This window comes from Octopus sinensis, linkage group LG1, assembly GCF_006345805.1.
Source record: "Octopus sinensis linkage group LG1, ASM634580v1, whole genome shotgun sequence".
NCBI classification, from domain to species: domain Eukaryota; kingdom Metazoa; phylum Mollusca; class Cephalopoda; order Octopoda; family Octopodidae; genus Octopus; species Octopus sinensis.
In genome coordinates, this window is record NC_042997.1 from 148,291,264 (window position 1) to 148,318,146 (window position 26,883).

Sequence of the window (26,883 nt, forward strand, 5' to 3'; positions counted from 1 at the left end):
TTAGCATAATTTTCAAGGCCAAAATCCATCCCGATGCCATTGCTGAAATCTTTAACAGTTGTTAGCAGCCCTACTAGCTTTTTGTTATTTTTAGAAAACAGCTTCAGATCGTTCATATAAAACATACCTAGGGCATGTTTTATAAACGTTGAAACCACACCTGGTGATATTCAGTTTGCTTGAATGTAGGATCAGTGCCATGCAAAAGAGTAATGAGGAGAGGGAAACACGGGCAAAGATGCCTCGTTTCATGTTGATGTTGTTAGATTGGCTCAATCCATTACGATGGTTTAGAAGATGTGAGTTCTACTTCACCATGATACCTTGCAAGAATTTGGAGACGACATTATTATTATTATCATTATTATTATTATTATGATTATTATTATATTATTATTATTATTATTATTATTATTATTATTATTATTATTATTATTATTATTCTATGTTTGACTTTTCCTTTATGTCTGTACAAGTTGGCTCCAAGTCTCACCCAGAGACAACAGGTTGGAAGTTCACGTTGTTGTTATGCCTAGTGTGCCATATATTTGGGTTTTTTTGGGGGGGCGTTGTACTTGTGAATGTCTAATAAATAAATTTTAAAAAGAAGTTTGTTATTATTATTATTATTATTTATTATTATTATTATTATTATTATTATTATTATTATTATTATTATTATTATTATTATTATTACTATTAATATTACTATTATTATTATTATTATTATTGTTCAGTAGTTTTATTTTTATAGCGTGCTTTCACTTCACTACCGAGCGCAGCTCTGTGTGCCTTGGGTATGTGCTGTGATGCTCTGATGGTTATTGTATGGAAAGTGTTCTGTGTAGGATGTGTGCAGTGCCTAGTAGTGCAATTTTCTGTATGTTATATGTGTTTGTAAGTCCTGGTGTTTTTGTTATGTATTTGTCTGAATATTTTTTTATCATGCCTAATGCACCTACTATGATAGGAATTGTTTCTGTTTTCAGGTTCCACATTCTAGTTACCTCTATTTCCAGGTCTTTGTATTTTGAGAGTTTCTCCATTTCTTTTAGAGACACGTTGTCATCTGCCGGTATTGATACATCAATTAGAAAGCATTTTTTTTCTTCATGATCTCTGACAACTATATCTGGTCTGTTGGCCTTAATTTCTCTATCTGTGTGTATCGGCATATCCCAGAGTATGGTTGCTTTCTCGTTTTCTGTGACCTTTTCTGGTGTGTGCCTATACCATCTTTTTTCTGTTGTTATTCCATAATGTTGGCATAGCTTCCAATGTATGTAGGTTCCAACGCTGTCATGTCTGTGAATATATTCCTTCTTAGCCAGGACTGGGCAGCTAGAGATAATATGATTTATTGTTTCTTGTCCATCTCCACATATTCTGCAGTTACTTGTAATATTTCTTTTCATTACATGTTTTTGGTAATTTCTGGTGGGGAGGCTTTGGTCTTGTGCTGCAATTAAAAATCCCTCTGTTTCTGCTTTGAGTCCTGAGCTTCTCAACCATTACTGGGATTTTTCTTTGTCTATTTCTTTTGCGTTTAGTTTAGTCCAGTATTTACCATGAAGGGGCTTTTCTTGCCATCGTTTTATCATGGCTCGTTGCTGTTGTATTTTTAGTTTGGATTTCATTTGTTTTATAGCTTTTGTTGTTTCTTCATCATCTTCTTCTTCTTCTTTGTGTTTATTAGGTGGTATGATTTCTTGTTTGTATTTGTCAGCTTCCTTAAATACTGAGAACAGTTTTTTGTTTTGCTCGTGTTTTGCCGCTATCTGGATCAGTTTTCCTTCCCTCTGAAGTAGGTATTTTTGCAGTCCTATGGTGGTTATTTTATAGTAGTTTTCCAGCTGTATAAGGCCTCTACCACCTTCTATACGTTGTATATATAGTCTTTCTATGTCAGATTTTGGGTGATGCATCCTAGATCCTGTCATTATTTTTCTTGTTTTCCTGTCTATTTTGGTCAGTTCATTTCGTGTCCAGTTAAGGATATTGTAGCTGTAACTTATAACTGGGACAGCTAAAGTGTTGATACCTATTATCTTGTTTTTAGCATTGAGCTCTGTGTTTAGTATTGATCTAACTCGTCTATAATATTCTTTTTTATTTTCTCTTTCATTTGTGTGTGTTGTGTCTTATCTAGTTCATGGATTCCTAAGTATTTGTAAGTTTGGCTTTGGTCTAATTCTTTTATTTCATTTGCTTCATCTAGTGTGATGTTGTTACTCTTAACTAGTTTTCCTCTTTTCATGGTTACTTTGGCGCATTTTTCTAATCCAAATTTCATATCTATTTCTTTGGTAAATCCATGAACTGTCTTTAATAGTGTTTCCAGCTGTTTGTCATTTGCAGCGTATAGTTTTAGGTCATCCATATATAAAAGGTGGCTGATCGTTTTGCCGTAACATTTATATCCGCATCCAGTTCTATTTAGCATATCAGATAGAGGTGACAGTGCCAAGCAGAAAAGGAGTGGAGAGAGCGTATCTCCCTGGAATATTCCTCTTCTAATGGGGATGTCTTTGGTTTTCATGAGTCCCTCTTTTGTTTGGAGGTGTAGGACTGTTTGCCATTTATTCATAGAGTGCTCTATGAATTTTATGATTGTTGGTGCTACTTTGTTAATGGCTAGTGTTTCGAGGATCCATGTGTGGGGGATGCTATCAAACGCCTTTTTGTAGTCAATCCAGGCCATACTGAGGCCTTTCTTCTTTCTGTGGCTGTCTTCAGTTACGGCTTTATTAATCATTAGTTGATCTTTACAGCCATATGAGCCTTTGCGGCATCCTTTCTGCTCTTCTGGGAACAGTTTGTTTTCGTCCAGGTGCTTGTTCAGCCTTTGCGATATCACTGCAGTAAATGCCTTGAACATTGTAGGGAGGCAGGTTATTGGTCTGTAGTTTTCTGGTTTTGTTGTTTCATTTGATTTGGGAATTAAGATGGTTTTCCCCTTCGTGAGCCATTCAGGCATTGTCTCTGGCTCTGCTAGTATGCTGTTAAAGTTTTCAGCCAGCTTTATGTGCATTCCTGTTAGATATTTCAACCAGAAGTTGGGGATCTTGTCATACCTAGGTGCCTTCCAGTTGCTTAGTTTTTGCAGTGCCTGGGTGACCTCTTCAGTTGTTATGGGGGTCCAAAGTTGTTCAGATGCCGATTTTGTTATTTTCATACTCCTTCTTTTTGGCTGTTCGTTCGCCAACCATATTTTTCTCCAGAATTCTTCCAATTCTTCTGCCGTTGGTGCTGCAGTGACTTCTATTTTATTTTTGCCCAGTTCTTGGTAGAACTTTTTGGGGTCGGAGTTGAACTTTTTGTTCTGTTCAAAGAAGCGTTGGCGTTTCTCGTACCGGTGGATCCTTTGAGCTTTGGCAAGGATATCTTGCTTCAGCTTTTCTTTTATCTCCGGCAAATCTTTTTCTGTGATGTTATATTTGCGGAGCATTTTTGTTCTCTTTTTGTTGCTCAGTAGCGTTGCTTGTTTGCTGATTTCATTAAGAATCAACAGGTCTTTTCTAATTTTTTTTATTTTGTTTTGGATGTTATTTATCCACAGGGTTTGTTTGGGTGGTGGTACTCCTGTTTGGGCGGGTTTGGGTGAGTATCCAGCTTCTTTTGTGGCTGCAGTGGCTGCTGCGTATATCAAGTCATTTAGTTCAGTGATATCACTTTTTTTTGTTTCAGTGGCTAGTTCAGTGACGGCTAGGTTTATGTTGTTTATAATTGGTGTTGTTATTGCGTTTATTTTTATTCTTGGGAGGTATGGTCGGTGGTCCATTTTGGGCTCTGTGGTTTTCAGTTCTTTGATTATTTTATTTTTTATATTATCATAATCATTAGGCTCCCCTTCGTTGTTTACATCGTGTTTGTTGGGAATGTTGCGTTTGTCTTCGTGTTTTACAGTTTCAGTGTTTATATTATTGGGCATTGTTGTGTGGCTTCTATCTACATTTTCCTGGTGTATGTTTTCTTTTAGGTGTTCTATTTCTATTTCTGATATTTTTTTTGTGTTGAGAATGTATCTTCGTACGTTAGCTAATTTATTAGGGTTCATTGCTGTATCCAAGTCTATATCTCTATTATTTTTCTTCCATATTTTATATGTATGTGTTGTTGTATTTTCATTTTTTGGGTAGAGTACTGCTGTGAAGTATGCGTGTAAGATAGAAATGTATTCCTCACGTGTCCATTTACGTCTTTTGGGTTTTATTTGCGGGACATGAGGTACAACGTCCGGCCCATTATTTTGACGGTCGTCATTTTCGTAGGGTACCGGTCCGTTTATTTCTGTTGTCACATTATTTCGCACGTGTAGTTTTTCGTACATTTTTTGTTGTAGGTTTAATGTACGTACCGCTCGATTGTTATTCTTGAGTTGAATAGTATCGGTGGCCTTTAATTTCTTCGTAGTTCCTTTGTACATGGTGTTTGAGGTCGGGGATGATCGTGTTGTTCCACGCATGTTTACATGTGTTGTGTTAGAGGTGGAGATAATATCGAGTCAAAATACATCATTTCGTTTCGAAAATAGTAATAAATTTCAATTAGTATTACTTACTCGGATATAGTCCAATTCTTTGTTAGTAAATCTTTGGCTCCATAGGGTGTCCTTATTTTCGATGTTTGTGGATAGATTTCGGAGCTCTGTATTTTCCTTCTTACATCTTAAAATCCCCGGTGTTCTCTTTCTTAAAATCCCCGGTGTTCTCTTATTATTATTATTATTATTATTATTATTATTATTATTATTATTATTATTATTATTATTATTATTATTATTATTATTATCATTATTATTATTATTATTATTATTATTGTTGCTGTTTTTGTTGTTGTTATTATTCAGTAGTCTTATTTTTACCACGTGCTTTAACTGCACTACCATGCGCTGCTCAATGAGCCTTGGGTATGTGCTGTGGTTTGTTGTGATGCTCTTCCTGTTACCGTATTGAATATAATTTACGTAGGATGTGCGCGGTGTCCAGTAGTATTATTTTCTGTATGTTATATGTATTTGTTATTCCTGGCATTTTTTTATGTATTTGTCTGAATATTTTTTATCATACCTAAACAATGCACATGATAAAAATTCCAATCAATTATGATTAGAAGCCAGGTGAGCCACTGTCTGGTACTGCATCGGGGCATTTATTATTATTATCATTATTATTATTATTATTATTATTATTATTATTATTATTATTATCATCATCATCATCATCATCATCATCATCATCATCATCATCATCACCACCATCATCATCATCATCATCATCATCATATTATTATTATTATTATTATTATTATTATTATTATTATTATTATTATTCAGTAGTTTTATTTTTATAGCGTGCTTTCACTTCACTACCGAGCGCAGCTCTGTGTGCCTTGGGTATGTGTTGTGATTTGTTACGATGCTCTGATGGTTATTGTATGGAAAGTGTTCTGTGTAGGATGTGTGCAGTGCATAGTAGTGCAATTTTCTGTATGTTATATGTGTTTGTAAGTCCTGGTGTTTTTGTTATGTATTTGTCTGAATATTTTTTTATCATGCCTAATGCACCCACTATGATAGGAATTGTTTCTGTTTTCAGATTCCACATTCTGGTTACCTCTATTTCCAGGTCTTTGTATTTTGAGAGTTTCTCCATTTCTTTTAGAGACACATTGTCATCTGCCGGTATTGATACATCAATTAGAAATCATTTTTTTTCTTCATGATCTCTGACAACTATATCTGGTCTGTTGGCCTTAATTTCTCTATCTGTGTGTATCGGCATATCCCAGAGTATGGTTGCTTTCTCGTTTTCTGTGACCTTTTCTGTTGTGTGCCTATACCATCTTTTTTCTGTTGTTATTCCATAATGTTGGCACAGCTTCCAATGTATGTAGGTTCCAACTCTGTCATGTCTGTGAATATATTCCTTCTTAGCCAGGACTGGGCAGCTAGAGATAATATGATTTATTGTTTCTTGTCCGTCCCACATATTCTGCAGTTACTTGTAATATTTCTTTTCATTACATGTTTTTGGTAATTTCTGGTGGGGAGGCTTTGGTCTTGTGCTGCAATTAAAAATCCCTCTGTTTCTGCTTTGAGTCCTGAGCTTCTCAACCATTGCTGGGATTTTTCTTTGTCTATTTCTTTTGCGTTTAGTTTAGTCCAGTATTTACCATGAAGGGGCTTTTCTTGCCATCGTTTTATCATGGTTCGTTGCTGTTCTATTTTTAGTTTGGATTTCATTTGTTTTATAGCTTTTGTTGTTTCTTCTTCTTCTTCTTCTTCTTCTTCTTCTTCTTCTTCTTCTTCTTCTTCTTCTTCTTCTTCTTCTTCTTCTTCTTCTTCTTCTTCTTCTTCTTCTTCTTCTTCTTCTTCTTCTTCTTGTTCTTCTTGTTCTTCTTGTTCTTCTTGTTCTTCTTGTTCTTCTTGTTCTTCTTGTTCTTCTTCTTGTTCTTGTTCTTGTTCTTGTTCTTGTTCTTGTTCTTCTTCTTGTTCTTCTTCTTCTTTTTCTTCTTCTTCTTCTTCTTCTTCTTCTTCTTCTTCTTCTTCTTCTTCTTCTTCATATTTATTAGGTGGTATGATTTCTTGTTTGTCAGCTTCCTTAATTACTGAGAACAGTTTTTTTCGCTCGTGTTTTGCCGCTATTTGTATCAGTTTTCCTTCCTTCTGAAGTAGATATTTTTATAGTCCTATGGTGGTTATTTTATAGTAGTTGGTCATTTTTTGCAAAGAGCTTTAAATCATCCATATAAATGATTTATCAAACATTTTATATCCGTACTGAGCGTCAATGAGCAATTTTGAGAGAGGTATTAAGGCTAAACAAAAGAGGAGTGGTGATAGTGAGTCACCCTGGAAAATGCCACATGAAATTGTTACATCACCAGCCTTTAGAGATTCATTGTCACTGTTCAAATTTAGTGTGGTTCTCCATGATATCATACTTACAGACAAAAAGTTTCGCAGAGTAGGTGCTATTTTATACATTTCCAGGCATTTCTTAATCTAGCTATGTGGTAGGCTATCAAAAGCCTTTTTATAGTCTATCCAGGCTACTGATAAATTTTTGTGTCGTTTGTGACAATCTTCTAAGATCATCTTATTGATGAGTAGTTGATCTTTACAACCATAGGATCCACGTTTACATCCTTTCTGTTCATTAGGGAATATGCTGCTGTTTCTTCACTTTTTGGAAGCAGGAATGTTAACCCATTAACTAGCCAAGGAGGCATCCTACTAGGGTGTTGCAAAACATCATTGTAAAGTTCTGTTAGCAGTTCATGGCTCTCTGGGAAGGCATTCAACCAGAAGTTGGGAATTTTATCCTTTCCTGGAAACTTCCATTTGCTTGACCTCCTGAGAGCAGATCTTATATCTTCTACCTTGACACCATCCCACTTTTGCTCTTCTAAGAAATCCAGTTCTATATTATTTTATTATTATTATTATTATTATTATTATTATTATTATTATTATTATTATTATTATTATTATTATTATTATTCAGTAGTTTTATTTTTATAGCGTGCTTTCACTTCACTACCGAGCGCAGCTCTGTGTGCCTTGGGTATGTGCTGTGATTTGTTGTGATGCTCTGATGGTTATTGTATGGAAAGTTTTCTGCGTAGGATGTGTGCAGTGCCTAGTAGTGCAATTTTCTACTAGGCACTGCACACATCCTACGCAGAATTATTTTTATTATTATTATTATTATTCAGTAGTTTTATTTTTATTTTTATAGCGTGCTTTCACTTCACTACCCAGCGCAGCTCTGTGTGCCTTGGGTATGTGCTGTGATTTGTTGTGATGCTCTGATGGATATTGTATGGAAAGTGTTCTGCGTAGGATGTGTGCAGTGCCTAGTAGTGCAATTTTCTGTATGTTATATGTGTTTGTAAGTCCTGGTGTTTTTGTTATGTATTTGTCTGAATATTTTTTTATCATGCCTAATGCACCTACTATGATAGGAATTGTTTCTGTTTTCAGATTCCACATTCTAGTTACCTCTATTTCCAGGTCTTTGTATTTTGAGAGTTTCTCCATTTCGTTTAGAAATACGTTGTCATCTGCCGGTACTGATACATCAATTAGAAAGCATTTTTTTTCTTCATGGTCTCTGACAACTATATCTGGTCTGTTGGCCTTAATTTCTCTATCTGTGTGTATCGGCATATCACAGAGTATGGTTGCTTTCTCGTTTTCTGTGACCTTTTCTGGTGTGTGCCTATACCATCTTTTTTCTGTTGTTATTCCATAATGTTGGCATAGCTTCCAATGTATGTAGGTTCCAACTCTGTCATGTCTGTGAATATATTCCTTCTTAGCCAGGACTGGGCAGCTAGAGATAATATGATTTATTGTTTCTTGTCCATCTCCACATATTCTGCAGTTACTTGTAATATTCTTTTCATTACATGTCTTTGGTAATTTCTGGTGGGGAGGCTTTGGTCTTGTGCTGCAATTAAAAATCCCTCTGTTTCTGCTTTGAGTCCTGAGCTTCTCAACCATTGCTGGGAATTTTCTTTGTCTATTTCTTTTGCGTTTAGTTTAGTCCAGTATTTACCATGAAGGGGCTTTTCTTGCCATCGTTTTATCATGGTTCGTTGCTGTTCTATTTTTAGTTTGGATTTAATTTTTTTAATAGCTTTTGTTGTTTCTTCATCTTCTTCTTCTTCTTCATGTTTATTAGGTGGTATGATTTCTTGTTTGTATTTGTCAGCTTCCTTAAATACTGAGAACAGTTTTTTGTTTTGCTCGTCTTTTGCCGCTATCTGGATCAGTTTTCCTTCCTTCTGAAGTAGATATTTTTGCAGTCCTATGGTGGTTATTTTATAGTAGTTTTCCAGCTGTATAAGGCCTCTACCACCTTCTATACGTTGTATATATAGTCTTTCTACGTCAGATTTGGGTGATGCATCCTAGATCCTGTCATTATTTTCTTGTTTTCCTGTCTATTTTGGTCAGTTCATTTCGTGTCCAGTTAAGGATATTGTAGCTGTAACTTATAACTGGGACAGCTAAAGTGTTGATACCTATTATCTTGTTTTTAGCATTGAGCTCTGTGTTTAGTACTGATCTAACTCGTCTATAATATTCTTTTTTTATTTTCTCTTTCATTTGTGTGTGTTGTGTCTTATCTAGTTCATGGATTCCTAAGTATTTGTAAGTTTGGCTTTGGTCTAATTCTTTTATTTCATTTGCTTCATCTAGTGTGATGTTGTTACTCTTAACTAGTTTTCCTCTTTTCATGGTTACTTTGGCGCATTTTTCTAATCCAAATTTCATATCTATTTCTTTGGTAAATCCATGAACTGTCTTTAATAGTGTTTCCAGCTGTTTGTCATTTGCAGCGTATAGTTTTAGGTCATCCATATATAAAAGGTGGCTGATCGTTTTGCCGTAACATTTATATCCGCATCCAGTTCTATTTAGCATATCAGATAGAGGTGACAGTGCCAAGCAGAAAAGGAGTGAAGAGAGCGTATCTCCCTGGAATATTCCTCTTCTAATGGGGATGTCTTTGGTTTTCATGAGTCCCTCTTTTGTTTGGAGGTGTAGGACTGTTTGCCATTTATTCATAGAGTGCTCTATGAATTTTATGATTGTTGGTGCTACTTTGTTAATGGCTAGTGTTTCGAGGATCCATGTGTGGGGGATGCTATCAAACGCCTTTTTGTAGTCAATCCAGGCCATACTGAGGCCTTTCTTCTTTCTGTGGCTGTCTTCAGTTATGGCTTTATTAATCATTAGTTGATCTTATTATTATTATTATTATTATTATTATTATTATTATTATTATTATTATTATTATTATTATTATCATTATTATTATTATTATTATTATTATTATTATTATTATTATTATTATTACTTTTTTTTTCTTCTTTCAAATTTTCTTCCATTTCTTGCCGAGTGTCTTCCCGACTCCTAGGGCAAAGAAACTCATAGTGTATATTGGTAGGCCATTAAACCAAACTCAGTAGTTCGTTCATTTTTTTTTTTTTTTTTAAAGTTAAATTTAAATGCATGAGCAGCAACAGTTCTCACATCGACAATGCTCTTCTCAATACGTGTGATGTACCAGTTAAGACAATCTTTTGCACTTCTTGCAGGATGGTAAGCCAGGGATCATTCTCATATAATTTTCGGTTCCCTTCTTGATCATTCCTAGTGCTCCTACGATCACTGGTATTGTAACCGCCTTGAGATGCCACATTTTTCTCAATTTCAATGAGTAGGTCTTTATATTTTCTAAGCTTGTCAAACTCTTTCGCTGAGATATTATGATCACAGGGGATGCTCATGTCGATCAATAAGCAAACTTTATTGTTTTGGTCTTTCACAACAATATCTGGTTTATTGGCCTTGATGGTTCGGTCTGTATGTACTGAAAAGTCCCACAGAATGGTTACATTTTCTCCTTCAGTTACAGCCTCAGGGTGGTGATTATACCACTTGTCGGCAGTTTTGATATCGTAATGCCGACTTATTAGCCAGTGGAGATATTGGCCAACTCTGTCATGTCTTATTATTATTATTCATTGTTATTATTATTATTATTATTATTATTATTATTATTATTATTATTATTATTACTATTACTATTATTCAGGTGAAGGTGCATGGCTCAGTGTTTAGAGCGTCGAGCTTACGATCGCGAGGTTGTGAGTTCGAATTCCGGACCGGGCGGCGTGTTGTGTTCTTGAGCAAGACACTTTATTTCAAGTTGCTCCAGTTAACTCAGCTGTAGAAATGAGTTGTGACGTCACAGGTGCCAAGCTGTATCACGGTGGCGTTCAGAGGAGAGGCCGGACTTGTGCTTGGGAGAGTAACTTTCTAGGTGCAATCCCATGGTCGGTCATGACCGAAGGGGATCTCAGCATTATTCATGTTACTGTCTGGAATCGATCTTGGGATCTTGACACCTGATGAAGGCTGGAGGGTATATCAGCCGAAACGTTGTGATAACAACAAACAAGATGAGGACAAAATCCGTCAAATGTAAATAATGTAACTAATGTACATAATTCCTCATCTCTTAAATATAGAACTGAAAATATTTATATTTTCTTTTACATATCAAAATAAATAAATATTTAAATTTAGTCATGTGAACCTAAAGCAAATTATTCTAACAAACGTAAAATGCATTAAAATTGACCGATACATTTAAATCAGTTTTACATTTCCGATCTTATCAGAAAAATCGAACTCTGAATATTTCATTTCAAAATAGTATTTCAGAAAAAAAAAAAACGATTATACATATTGAGTTTGAATATATGACATATACTATAAAATAATTCATATATTATATGCAATATCTAATCAAAGTAACAGCCTCGTAAAATTAGTCCAACTTCGATAATTGAACAACAATTGTAAAAATCAAACTCAGAATGACATACCAACACATGTACATCACCAACACTATACTAGCTTCAGTCGCATTTTTTCTGCCCACAGTTCTTTTTACGACGGCAGATGTCATATATAATTTCTAGTGACTGAAATGATATGCGTTAACAAATAAAACTAGAAAGAAATGAGAGGACACTACATTTACTATTCGATTGACTAGCATATCACATTAATATCAAAAAGTCTGCATATTATTTATCGTTACTGATTGAGTCGAACGAAACGAAAACGAAAGAGAACATATGAACATAATACAAAAGAAATACGTAAGAAAAATATAAAAAGAAAATCATTTCAATCATCCATATGTACATAAATACAAATATAGTGCATGTATATATACATGTATATATACATAATATATATATATATATATATATATATATAGATATATATATATATATAAATATCATATATATATTATATATATATATTATATATATATATATAGATGTATATATGTATATATACACGTATATATAATATACTTTTATCTATATAACTTACATGTACATGCTTATATATATATATATATATATATATATATATATATATATATATATATATATACATACACACACACATATATATATATATATATATATATATATATATATATATATATATATATATATATACGTGTGTGTGAAGAATGTTTGCGTGAGAGTGACGGGAGAGACAGCAGCGGCTTTCCATGCGTGAATGTGGAAGATTTTATATGTCATCGACGTAGCTTGTAAAAAGAGAATAGGAACAGCAGGCATAGATCGTTCGGCCTCCCAAGCATTCTTGCATGTTATGGCAAGCAGATATGCAGATATGACTGGTTAGAACCCTAGTGCTGTGTGGACGTTTGTTTGTAGTTGTGTTGTTTGAAAAATTCTGTGCGTTTTAATAGAAATGAAGGTAAATGGTTCGTAGATGTTTGAGGTGTGAAATGGTAGCAGTGGAGTTTAGAAGAGAAAGTGTAGTCTCTTATACTATCAACAGCTGCAAAGAGCCAGTTTAGAAGTGTACAGAAAAACTATATGAGACAGACAGCATACCTAGACTCCTTCCATTTATCCGGGTGAAATATATAGAATCACTGAAGGATTTTATCCGAACTTTCAACAGTGGCAGGAAGTGGGATAGAAGTCTTTTAAGGATCCTAACGATGAACCAGGAAACGTTTAGCAATTTTCTTCATGCTACAAAAACTTGGGTGTTATTTTTAGTGTTATATCTAGGTTCACAAGTCTTGGTAGAAATGGTAGCATGATAAAAGAGTAAACACTTGCTAAGACGTGAGGTGGTGTTCTTTGAGTTTACAAAGGTATTTTCTGAAGTGGCATAATTTAATCCACCTACTTACCTATGTACCCCCGTTTTAAGTGAACCAGGATTTGAAAGATGGCACAGAGCGCTGCTCCAAAAACGGAGAGATCAGTGGCCGAAATCATGTTTCTCACAATACATTTGATAGCCATGGTTCACTGAATGCATTTCGTGTAACAATTTTCTTAATTTTCTTTCTTTTAGATTTGCATTGAAGAGTTAAAAAAACTAGGTTTGGAGACGTCTTACATTACATAGTGACTTTGAGAACAATAAGAAACGGTTCAAAGTTCAAGCCCGAAATGACATTTTCGTTTTAAAAAGATATGAGGTGATATCGTGGTGTCATTTTATCTTCCGCTGAGTCAACTGAAGCAAACATTTCAGTGGGTAAATATTTCCGAAATATAACTAGATTCGAATTCTTCAAAGATATTTGGTGAATATTCAGTGATTTTTTTTCCCGTGTACGAGTAAGTTAAGAAATCTAAGAAATGTTTAGGGGTTGGAGATATGAGACACGGTCAAGTACGAGAATTTCTCTGATTTTAGACGCGATAAATTACTGTTATATTAACGTGGGATAGCATTAACAGAGAAAAAGCAAAACGGGATATTGCTGCAAAAAACACCCTCATCTAATTATATGTTTATATAGCTACTTGTCAATATGTACATGTTTCTATGTGTGCTTGTGTCTGTGTGCGCGCGCACGCATGAGATTGATGCTGCATGTGTATTCGGATGTTATAAATATTACGAAATAATTCATGATTATAGATTGAAAGAGAGAAATACATCATTCGCAAAACACAGCAATGGCGGTTGATACGTATTCGTAGGGAAACAATGATATCATTAGCTGGCGGCGTATGTTTTGTTTTCTCAAATGTTTCGTTGTTCAATATAAATCTATTGGCATTTACTTTTCACAGAAATATATTTCAACAAATATAATATTGACATTAGTAATATCCAGTTCCCCATATTGACAAAATGATAAAATCATGAAAATAATAATGACTGATTCATAAATAAATGTGTTTCTGAAGATATTGTGTACAATTACAATTTCCTTAGGTTTTCATTTCGACGAAGCAGAAATACCACCATGCAGATTCATACATACATACATACATACATACATACATACATACATACATACATACATACATACATACATATGTATATATATATATATATATATATATATATATATGTATATGTATATATATATACATATATATACACATGTATATATATAATATATATATATATATATATATATATATATATATATATAGAGAGAGAGAGAGAGAGAAAAAGAGAGAAGTTTTCTATGTATATACACATATTTACACATATACACACATAATACACATACACACCTATACACACATACGCACACCCACACACACATAGAATGTGTAGTAGATTTGAATGTATGTGTATGTGTGTGTGTATATATATAAAGTTTACATATGCATACATGTTTACTTGCACTCATTCATAGCTACATGCATACATACATGTATACAAATAAAGGAATATATATATAATATCTATCTATCTATCTATCTATCTATCTATCTATCTATCTATCTATCTATCTATCTATCTATCTATATATATATATATATATATATATATATATATATATATATATATATATATATATATACAGATACATAAATATAGATATATCGACTCTAACATATAGATATGATTGTTTGTGTAGTTAAGCACATGAACGCTAATGTTTTCAGAAGTTTAAGCGGATAAATATGTTAACAGATATATACGATTATCATAACCTATAGTCGCATTATATAAAATGAAAAGGAATCAAAATCTACAAATTATGTAAAGAAGTTAAGATAAGCATAACAGGATAAAGGATAAACAATCAACTATGTAGAATTTGTTTTTCTTTTTTTATCTGTAACGTCAGTATTAATCCGAAAAGATGCTTATGTACATCAGTGATAAAATACGGAAGCCCGCTGCCTACTTTTCATTTGATATAAGAATTTTTGAACTTCTTTACATATATATATATATATATATATATATATTTAATGATGTATGTAAACATGTGTATATGTAAGAATGTCTGTGTACATGACTGTATGCTTACATGAATGTATGTATGCATGTATATATGAATGTTTGTATATATTATAGTGTATGTACAGAGAATTGAATATATAAATGTATGTAAGAATCTATGTAAGTATGTATATTTATATGGATTTATTGATGTATGCAAGCATGTATATATGTAAGTATGTCTGTGTGCATGAATGTATGTATCCATGATTGTTTGCATCCACGAATATATATATATATATATATATATATATATATATATATATATATATATATATATATATATATATAGATATATATATATATGGATGTTTATACCAATATATCTACATATATTGCATATATATATAAATGCATATATATATAAATGCATATATAACTATATGTACGAATGGCTGTATGCATGAACGTACGTATGCTTGAATGTACATATATTTGAATATATGTAAGCATATATGTATGAAGGTAAGTATATATATTATGTGTATAAATAAATGCATATAAAAGTGTTTGCAAGAATCTATATTAGTATGTATAGTTGTATATATTTATGAATGTATGTATAGTTGTATATGTGTGCGAATGTCTGTATGCATGTATGTATATATTTATATTGTATGTATATATAAATGCATGTATAAATGAAATGTACGAATCTTTGTAGGTATGTATGTATTTTTGTATGTATATACATATATTCGTGTGTATGCATGGAAGTATGCATAAGTGTCACTATGTAAATACGTGTGTGCATGTACGTGTGTGTGTCTTTGCATGTGTGCGTTCGTATGTAGACGTTTGTTTGTGTGTAAAGATTTATTTATGTGGGATTTACTGCCATGATTGTTATTTCTCTTGTCTTAAGTCTATCTAAAATGATGTGAAACACTGTTGCATTAAATATCTAAGTGCATCTAAATCCGCTTAGATAGTGATTAAAAGAATAAATAGCGTTTTTACTTTCTTTTGAAAGAGATTGTCGTGCTCTACGCAGAACTGTATGTAATTGAAAGAAAATCAAAAATTTATTTGCGTTTATTAAAAACAGTTTAACGTACAAAGTGTATACATTATGAAAAATTATGAACTTATTACGATAAATAGACAAATACATGAATATGTGCGAGACTGTATGTATATATGTATGTATGTACGTATGTATGTATGTATTCATGTATACATGCATCCATCTATCCCCTCTCTCTGTCTCTCTAGATCTACGATTGCGTCGGATGTGGCGTTTTAAACCAATGTTTTAAAAAGACACCCATATAGATTGCATATCTGCTTTGGACAAGAGTTGCAGTGAATTTCTGGTCTTTGGAGAATTTGAATATCTTTTGAGGCCTCTATTAGATTTGCAGACCTTATATCATACACAGCATTAGCAGGCATTGACTGTTCGTTCTTCATGGTGAACTTTAAACCTAGGAAAAGAAAGGCGGAGCCTGTCTCAAATTGTACATGCAAAAAGATTACTGGGATTCATTTTTCTCCTCGATCGTAGCATTTTCTTTAAATTTCTTTTGAGTTTCGCATGGGTCATCCTGGTTTCTATATATATATAAGTCACCTCTCACATCTATCTATCTATCTATCTATCTATCTATCTATCTATCTATCTATCTATCTATCTATCTATCTATCTATCTCAATCTCTCTCTCTCTCTCTCTCTCTCTCTCTCTCTGTATATATATATATATATATATATATATATATATATATATATATATATATATATATATATAATTGAGATTCAGTTCAGTCAGGTATCTATTCGTGTTGTCGCTATTGTAGGTATGAATGGACTACACTTCCAAGAATCGCATGAGGCCCATTTGGGGTCATAGCTTGTAAACGATTGTGATTCATTTCTAATTCATTTATCTCTTTATCAACTACTAAATCTAAGACTTGAGGACTGTGTCTCCTTTGAATAAAGAGCAAAAGTGAGTTGACAGCTGATGGTTACGTATAAGTATACCTTTCTTCAGGGATATTAGGAGTAGCTATTGAATATAGAGTAACTGTCCAACTGGTCAAAATTATATTTACTTGTTTGTGCAGCTGGTGATGACACTACATTTCAATTGATGTAATGATTGCATTGTTCCATTAAATGGCACCGCTTGAAACGGTCGTATTGCGTCACAACTTAAAATCCTGTTGCTGATATATATATATATATATATATATATATATATATATATATATATATATATTATATATATATATATATATATATATATATATATGTATGTATGTATGTATGTATGTATGTATGTTCAATTTACAAGGAAAGATCCAGAGGACCAGTTACAAGATAGCCAGATGTCACACAAGCATCCTAAGAATTAGCAATCACACTTGCGTGTGAGTTAATTCCGGGAAGAGGTGAGACATGTTTTGGAGAACACAAGAATAATGGAAAATGGAGACAAATGCCCAATCATTTATGTCACCATATCACCGACATATGTTTCGATAGATGCATTAAAATAATTCCGAGAGGGAGAATAATGTGGAAAAATGCACCAATTTCATCAGGGAGGATATAAGCAACAGTGATCATCAATAAGTAATTTTAGTAGATGTTAAATCCTCTCGGATTTATTTTAATGCATCTATCGAAACATGTGTCGGTGATATGGTGATATGAATGATGTAAATAACATCTCGGGGAGTTTGTCTCCATTTTCCATTATTCTTATATATATATATATATATATATATATATATATATATATATATATATAGATATATATATATATATATATATATATATATATATACATGCGTATATGTATATATATATTATATATATATATATGCATATATATATACGTAGGTATATAAGCACATCTGACAGCGGCTGGATTAACGTTTAGCCTGTTCAACTCACTGAGTAATCCGCTTCGTTCACGTTATTCCCATCTGCTTTAATTTAAAAATTTCCTTCTGGTAAATACTTTACAATAAAATATCTATTCAATTAACTTGATAAAAAATACTAAAATCTTGTGCTTAATCCAAGTTGTTGAATTTCTGTGATTGCTGTTTACGTATGAGGGCTGGTGTACAGAATAAATTATTACTAAGGAGGGCTTTTCAATGAGTAAATGTGCAAATACTTTAAAATGAACGAGGTGGCATTCATATGGAAATGATATGCATCCCGCTACACGGAAGAAGAGAGAACTGTTTTATACTAATTTAAGATACGGTTGTGTAGTAAAGCACAGTGAAGGTATAGTGACTGAAATCTCAGGATTTGGAAACTTACTTTAGGCTCCATAAGATCAGGCTCCATAAGGGAGTAATTTATCTTACAGCGATAGATGAGCGTGTTGACGCAAACGTACAATTGTGCAAAGTAGCTCAGTTTTGTGTTAGGGTTAGGTTCAGGGTTACGGTTTGAAAATCAGACATTGAAAGACTATTAAAGCTGTGTTAAATATGTGTGTAAACACGCTAAAAACCATAAAGAAAAAACTGTAATATCGAGTTCAAATTTTGGCATAAGACCAGCATTTTCAAGGGATGGAGTAATTCGATTAAATCGATGCTTGTTATTTTATCGACTCCGAAAGGATGAAAGGCGATACCCACCTCGGCGGAAATTGAACTCAAAACATAAAGACGGACGAAATGCCGCTAAAAATTCTGCCCGGCGTGCTACTGATTCTACTGATCTGATCTTATGTAGCGGGTTGCCGCTACAGAAGATCAAACTAGGTACCTCGCAAATTCCGGCTAAATGCTCGGCACTATCTTGCTATGTAGCTCTGACTATGAAAACCTCTAATACGAGCAATTGTGCTTTGCGTGTGTATATGTGAACATATGTGTGTGTGTGTGTGTCTGTCTGTGTGTGTGTCTGTCTGTGTGTGTGTGTGTGTTTGCTGAACACATACATGTTTTCTGTAATTCTATATAGTTTCAAGATATAACCCTTGTGTGATTGTTGCTTATCCACTGAATTGTCAAACTTATTGCAAAATCCCGTTATTTTCTCAGCCCCATTTTTTCAAAGCATTATGAGCTGTTTGTTTCTACTACGCCCTGCAGTCTCTAAGCTGGGGTAGCACGAACAAGTATATTTTTAACATGAATGTATTTCTGACCATCTAAATGTAGTTGCAATCATTTCATGAATGTAAAGAAATGGCGTACAACACCGTAACTAGAAATAAACGTATCGGGAAGATAACAGGTCGGAATTTCATTGACACACTCTGCACAATAACTGTCTTAGAGAAATATCTTGCCCGAAAGAAATCAGAAAGCAGATAGAGAATGGGTTAATATTTAACAGTTATATACAATCTTTTCCTCTTATTCCCAACATAATTGTAACTTTAAAGAAGAAAATATCTTTTGCCACTCTAAAATTTCCCTTCGTAAATATTTTACTTTTGTTAAAATATTCTTTTATTTTAATAACTAATTTCTTTGAGACGCGATGCACAATATATTCATGAACGAATGTACTACCGTTCATAAAAAAAAACTAAAAAAAAGAAAAGAAAGACAAAAACAAAAAAACCCAACATTTCCATATATGATCTGTATCTTACAATCTACTGAATTTGAAATTCAGATTACGGATAACTGTACGTATGATTAAAGCATCTGATAATTATAATGAATAACTATTTTAAAACCCATTTCAGAAAGCTATACAGAAAGCTAAACACACATACGGCCACTAACATACAAATATACACAGATACGAAAATTGTGGAACGCATACATATGAAGGCTATATAAACACAATTATATATCCATGTATGCGTGAGTGTGTGTTGTATGTATATATATATATATATATATATATATATATGATTATATATATATATATATATATATATATATGTGTGTGTGTATGTGTGTATGTGTGTTAGAGAGTGAGTGTGTGTGTGTGCAAAGGCGACAAGTCAGATGGTAATTAAAAATGTATTAAAAATGATTCAACTATTCACCAGTAGTTAGCGACGTCAGATCGCCGAAAACAAATCCTAATGAAACTTTGAAATCATTGCCACAAACTTTACTCACGCACTCGCACCACAAACACGCTTGCGCGTGCACGAGGGCGCGTTCGTGCCACACACACACATGCGCGCACACACACGTAAATGTATGTATATATTTTTATATATATTTGAGAAATTTTGAGTAATATATAATTATATACATGCATATATATATATTTATATATATATGTGTGTGTGTGTGTGTGCGCGTGTAAAAGTGTTTGTGCGTGTCAGTGTGATCATTTATAAATGCATGCCTATACAATGATTTTTTGAATATAGCTTTATGTATGTCAAAATGTGACCGCGTGTGTACCGTTGGCGATTTTTTTCCTCCGTCTTCCCTTCTCTGGATCTTTCCTTTTCCTATGTTTCTGACGAAGAGCTCCGCTCAAAATGTAAAACACTCTTTCTTCCCTTGCTTCCTGAGCGTCCAATAATACTATATTTGTTCCACGTCCTCGTGTTGTTGTGTTTTCATGTTTGGATTAACTATATATATATGTATCATATTGACTGTCTGCATTCTTCATATTGTCTCATCTGCCTCATGGTTAGAGGAGTGTAATACAAGAAATATGGGTTTCAATAGGAAGTTACATCTAGATTTGTAAATTTGTCCTGAGAATCGTATGGAACTGAAGTAGAACAAAGAGCTGATAGGGAATGGTATCATATGCAGATATCAATGACTTTTTCTATAGAATCACAAATACAATATTCCTGTCATTGACGGCCAATTATTTATGATCTAAACCTCATTGCTTTTCTTTGATAACACCATTTTTATGTACCACCTGAGCATCTAAGAAATTGTTTTATTTGCTCAAAGTAGAAAGCAAAAGCCTCTAATATCACATGCAGATACTTTGGGGGAAATATGGACAATTTGGATATTGCTATGGTAGATGAAAAAGGCATGAAACAAAACGAAACCAAGATGTTTTTTAAACTGATATATTTGACAATTATGTCCGCCATTCTATAAATAATGTTGTCATTATCCAATTAATAAAAACTTATTGTTTGAAATAAATGTCAGCTTGTCCGAAACAAATACGAGATGAACGCTACATGAATAACTCGGATGATAAAGGTGCTTTCCAGAAGTTTTAAGAATTTTTCAGGAGATGGTGCTATAGCTGTTACTATACATCGAATAAGCTGGCGTTCCAAATTTTGTTATTCCAAATTGAAGGACACCGCTGTAACAGCACTTTGTACATACCATATGAAACACCGCTTGACTTTGCAGGATGCAGCTGGAACGTGAAGATGATTTGGGAGCTCAAAATTTTTTCTGCGTGAAACTGGGCAAAAGCGCCACGGAAAATTATGGAAACTTCCAGACTCCTTATAGATGAACCTGTGTAAGCTAAGCATTTGTTTTTCACTGTCAAATCAACTCTACTGGATAATTCACGATGATCCCCTTTCTGAAAAGACGAGCAAGAAAGAGTACTTTCTGAAATTTTGCGAGAGTTCAGGAAGAGGGTCAGACCCCTTGCATGAGACCAATTCACCGTTCCACAAATCTGTTCTGTTAACATTTTGCAAACGTTCATATTCAGAAGAAAGCAAAGTTCAGTTATGTCGGATCCGTTAATCCAGTCAAACTCCCCACCGTTTATATAACAGCAGCAGTCATTCTCTAATGCACGTGTGGACCTGAATGTGTAGGTACCGCAATAATTTCCTGGTGCAAAAACGGTGTACAATGTTCTGTGAGTTTCGGATGGGCTTTTGCGCCTGAAATATAACTACATTTTAAAACTTACCACATTGTCATATATTTTCTGTCTTTTTACATTCTTCGATATTACACTGCTTCAAGTGAACTACAACGCTCTTATATATATATATAGAGAGAAAGAGAGAAAATAGTAAAAAGTGAAAAAAACTACAGAAGGCTTGTTTTAAAAGGTTAAAAAATATATATTTGAGTCAATATGTCTGAAGAATGTTATAAATTCTTTTCCTACAATGACATAGATTTTGAAGAAATGACCGGTTTCGCTTTCAGCTTTTCAAATTTCTTACATCGTTATGTTTATGTTGAGAAGAGTTATCGTTATGTTTATGTTGAGGAGAGTTCCAGATAATGGGGGGGTAATAAGAGATTTCTTCCGGTGTAAGGGAGATAATCGCTTAAAATTTCTTGCCTTTCTTTTGGAGTGAATTTCTCTGTGTAAGTATGTTGGAATGGTTAAGTTTGGGCTTGTATTTTTCAATGAAGAATGTTTTCTTGGTTAGTCTAATTTGTGTTGGTGTTCCGATTGCACATTGGTAAAATGGAAAGATTAAAAATTGTGGTAGTAGTTGCTTTGCGCATTTCTCAATGTGCTCACTAAAGGGTATCATTCTGTATTCTGGGAATGCAATCTGTTGTCGATGCAGTGTGCATCTACGTCTGAGTGATAGTCCCGTGGACCCCACGTAGTCTTGGTGGCAGCCCGAGCATTTTATGACATAAATTATGTTTTCAGAGGCACAAGTAAAATTAGATTTGATCTTGAATTTCTGTCCCTCTTTGAAGAGGAATTCTGATCCTTCTAGCAGGTTTGGACATGTTGCACAGTTCGGTCTACCACATCTTTTTACTTATATATATATATATATATATATATGTGTGTGTGTGTGTGTGTGTGTGTGAGAGAGAGAGAGAGAGAGAATGAGAGAGTGAGAGTGAGAACATTCATCTCTAAAATAAAAATTATATATATATATATATATATGTATATAATTGATATTTTATAGATAAATGTTCTCTAAATATAGAGGACACACTAAAGCGTTTAAAACTTCTGAGCCATACGGAGAATAAGAAAAAATAATGATGAGTTGCAAAAGTCGGGTTACCAATACGCATATATTAAAATATACTCCGTTATAAAAATATTATGTGCACAAAATCATACAATAAAAATGTATAGAATTATAAATACATTCAGAAATACATTAAAAATATATAAATATATCAATACAAATACACTAAGCATATATTAAAATTATACAAATATATAGTCCAACTTAGAATAAAAACGATATCAAAAATAGAATCAGTGGAGTATAAATGTAGGATGATATAAATCCATATAGAATGTTTTAAGTCCTCTCTCTCTCTCTCTCTCCATATATATATATATATATAAGACGATGACATATTTATTTTGATGTTCGGGAAAGTGAAAGAGTCTTTTACGTTTCGAGTCTACGCTCTTCAGCAGAAAGGAATAAGAGAAAATAAACACAGAGAGAATAGATAAAAAAAAAAAATTGTGGATTCAGCGGTCAGCGAAACCGAAGAAGTCAGAAGTAAATGACAAGATACTCTGGTTGAAACAGAGCCATATGTAGATACACAGACACAACGAATAGTGAATAAAGTATTAAAATTTCTGGAAATATCGGTCGCACACAAATGAATTTCACACTTGTGATGGGCTGTTTCTGAACCTAAATATCTGTGCTATCGGCTTGTAACTTCACTGCATTTGTACATTTCAACATACGCATGCTTTATTATGACATCATACATTGCATTTTGGGATATTTTTAGTTGAAGTTCTTTATTCTTTCCACATACATTATCAGAACTATAGTCACAAATCCGATCAAGTTTTCTTCGAAATATTCTAGATACTTCTACATACATATATACAAAAGCATAAATGCATTGATATGTATATGAAATTTATATATATGTACGATATCAAATAGACGCACACATACACACACACAAATATGTACACACACACACATATATATATATGCATGCATACTCACACATACACATATACCACCCACACTACACATACATATGTATACATGCACACGTATAAACTGTTCAGAATTAGGGTGTAATTTGGAAATTAGACAATTACTTGAAAGGAAAAATGCCACCATAATTGCCCTCAATGAAATGACTATATACATACAGACATGTTGGCGCGCGTGAGCGTGTCATATATGCGCGTATGTGTGTACATACATACATATTATATATAAACATATCTATATATGATTGTATGTATATCGATAATCTTTCGCATACAGTGACTTGTATCATTTCATAATATATCTCAAATACCACTTACCCACCTTTGGTGAATCGAATTTACAAACTGACCTTTGGCTCTAGCAGGGCAAACATTTCGAAAATAACATGGGAGAATCTACAACAGAAGCATCAAAATTAGATTTATCTTAGAAGCATTAAAACTGAAATGTGAATTTATCAGAGATACAGTAAACATTATCGTGTCTGTTACGAGAGTCTTCGCAATGGTTTTTATGCTTTCATTTGTTTGTTAAGTGCCATAGTAGTATCACCACACAAAGAATGTTAAAACATTTATACTATAAAAGAACAGAAATGTCCGAATTTGCTTCTCATGTTTCTCAACAGAAAAACAAACGCACATACAAAAAATAAATGAAGAGGCAAAATATAACATTAATAGTCAGCTCCACCACTGCCTTTACAAGAAATACTGGAATGGAAACGAATGCTGGACGACGGCTTTTACTCTCTTTCTCTTTGAACAATACTCCACTTATCAGGTTCTGATGATACATATATGCATGTAAGTTTATATAATGCATTTGGGTAAACGAAAGCATATAATATGACGGGTAGTAATACACAGGAAACAACTCATAGAAATAGGCAAGCTGACACATAGATGTATATATGAATATATATATATATATATATATATATATATAAATATGTATATATATATATATTGAATATATATATATATATATATATATATATATATATATATATATATATATATATATATATATATGGGGGTGTATACGTGATTATATTTAAGTCTGTATATATACATATGTGTATATATAATGTGCATTCACATACATATACATACATGTGTATGTATATTTATATATATATACATATATATATACACACATGTATCCAAATATATCTATATACATCTCAGTATGTACATACATGCATATATATATATATATATATAATATATATATATATTATATATATATATATACATATATATGTGTGTATGTATGTATGTATGTACATGTATATACATACATCATGCATACATACGTCCTCACTCATATATGTGTTTTATGTGTTTGTGCATTGTTTGCTTTGCTTTTTTTAATTGTTTTATAGCTGCTAAATTTTCCATACAATATTTGACCTTTGAAACAGATTAAAAGTCGTTGAAGTTATTATTTTCGATATTATGCAACATATATTTTCTTCATGTTCCAGTAATGCATACTATGGGACCCTTTAAAATATAAATCTATATATTGATTTTGTATAACAAAAGTAACAAATACATAAGATAGCTGGATGTCATAAACGGTAGTGTCGGTTAAAATACATTGTAGGTTCCATAACGTCTCTTTTCTGCTCTGCAGAGTCCATTATATCTGCAATAGAAAATACAAAAAGTAGATAAAGTCGCATGTTGGTGAGAAGCTGCAGTTTATCCGTTAGCGATAGAGAGCCAGTCAACCGATTAGCTCATGTCTGGAAACGCCCCAAGATATTACAGGTAGCAGGAGCAGCACAACTTTGTGGGTTGATTTAAACCTTGTAGATGCCAATACTGTGATCTGAAAGACCTTGTTCTTAACAGAGAGGCTAGTTTAGGAATAGATTACATGGAATTTTAAGGATGAAGTGTTTACACGACACGAGGAAATGTTGTTGACTGTGGGGTCCAAAATTGTGAGCTACTCTCATAGATGCAGATTTGTGTCACTCATGTTTAGATCAACATTTATGTAGTTGTGGTGGTGCTTTCTTGATATGAGTTGTGCTTGAGCTTTTTGTCCTTAATGTAAACAATGTCTGTATGGATCAACTGGAGGATGCCTTGAGGTTTCCTTTTATAGATTCATTGCAGTTCGGTGTATACTTCAAATGCTGTATGTAGATGTTGCTTGATTAATGATAGTTAGGCACAAATAAAAGGTTACTTCAGCTGCATATGAGTGGGCGGTATTGAATTATAAGAGAAAGGATATGTAATACAGAACGAAACCTAGCGGTGCACCAATGTTGACAGTGTACTAGTGAAACAAATGGGGCTCCGTGCACAAGTGCTGCGTAAGTGCAATCTCAAAAGAAGCTTCTGATATGAGAGATATGAAAGAATGGTTGAGCCAGTAGACGAGACATTCTGATGTGAGTTTTGTATGTCTGACATATTTGACGGCGTTTCGGATGTCTCGAGCTACACAGAGCATTCGCTGTACATCTCTTAAATAAGTTTATCGGTGAGTAACATTAGAGAGTAGGCCACCGTGTAAACTGGCTCTGCTGAGAGTACGTCTGCCGTGGGACCTGGCTCTATTCACCGAGAAAGAATATGAATGGTATATTCATATGAATGGTATATTCACCGAGAAAGAATATGAATGAACACCAATATTCATGGCAGCCTCAATTACATTATAGCATTATAAGTGAAAGCTGAAAAATTTGTCTTGCTCTGGAATAGAACAAACACAATCGTACTTTTAAATATTGGATTATCTCACCGTAGGTAATGAATGTTTAAAGACTTTAGTGGGGATATCAGTGCACGTTCTGGGGTGCCTCGTTTAAATTTAAAGGTAGTGACATGGAGTGGATCTGTCTTTTTGAAGAAATTGGAAGGATTTCTGCATTTGGAGAGTGTAAGACGGTGGGGCACAGAGTCCCTTGGATCAGACACGGGGCAATCTTTTGGGTATTGATGAAGGATACGTAGTGTGAAGTTGGACGAAATGTAAGCAGCGAATGTATAGAAATTAAATAAAGTTCTTGCGATCTTTGTCATCTACGGATTAAGCGAAGATCTGTTTATTCTAGTGTTCCCATTTATTAAAACGTAACAGTCTGAATACACATTTTTACGTTCTAGATGTATTTTGAAAAGAATAATTAGAAACAACAGAGATTAGTACGCTGCTTCATCAGTTGCTGATATTCAATTTAAGATCGTGTC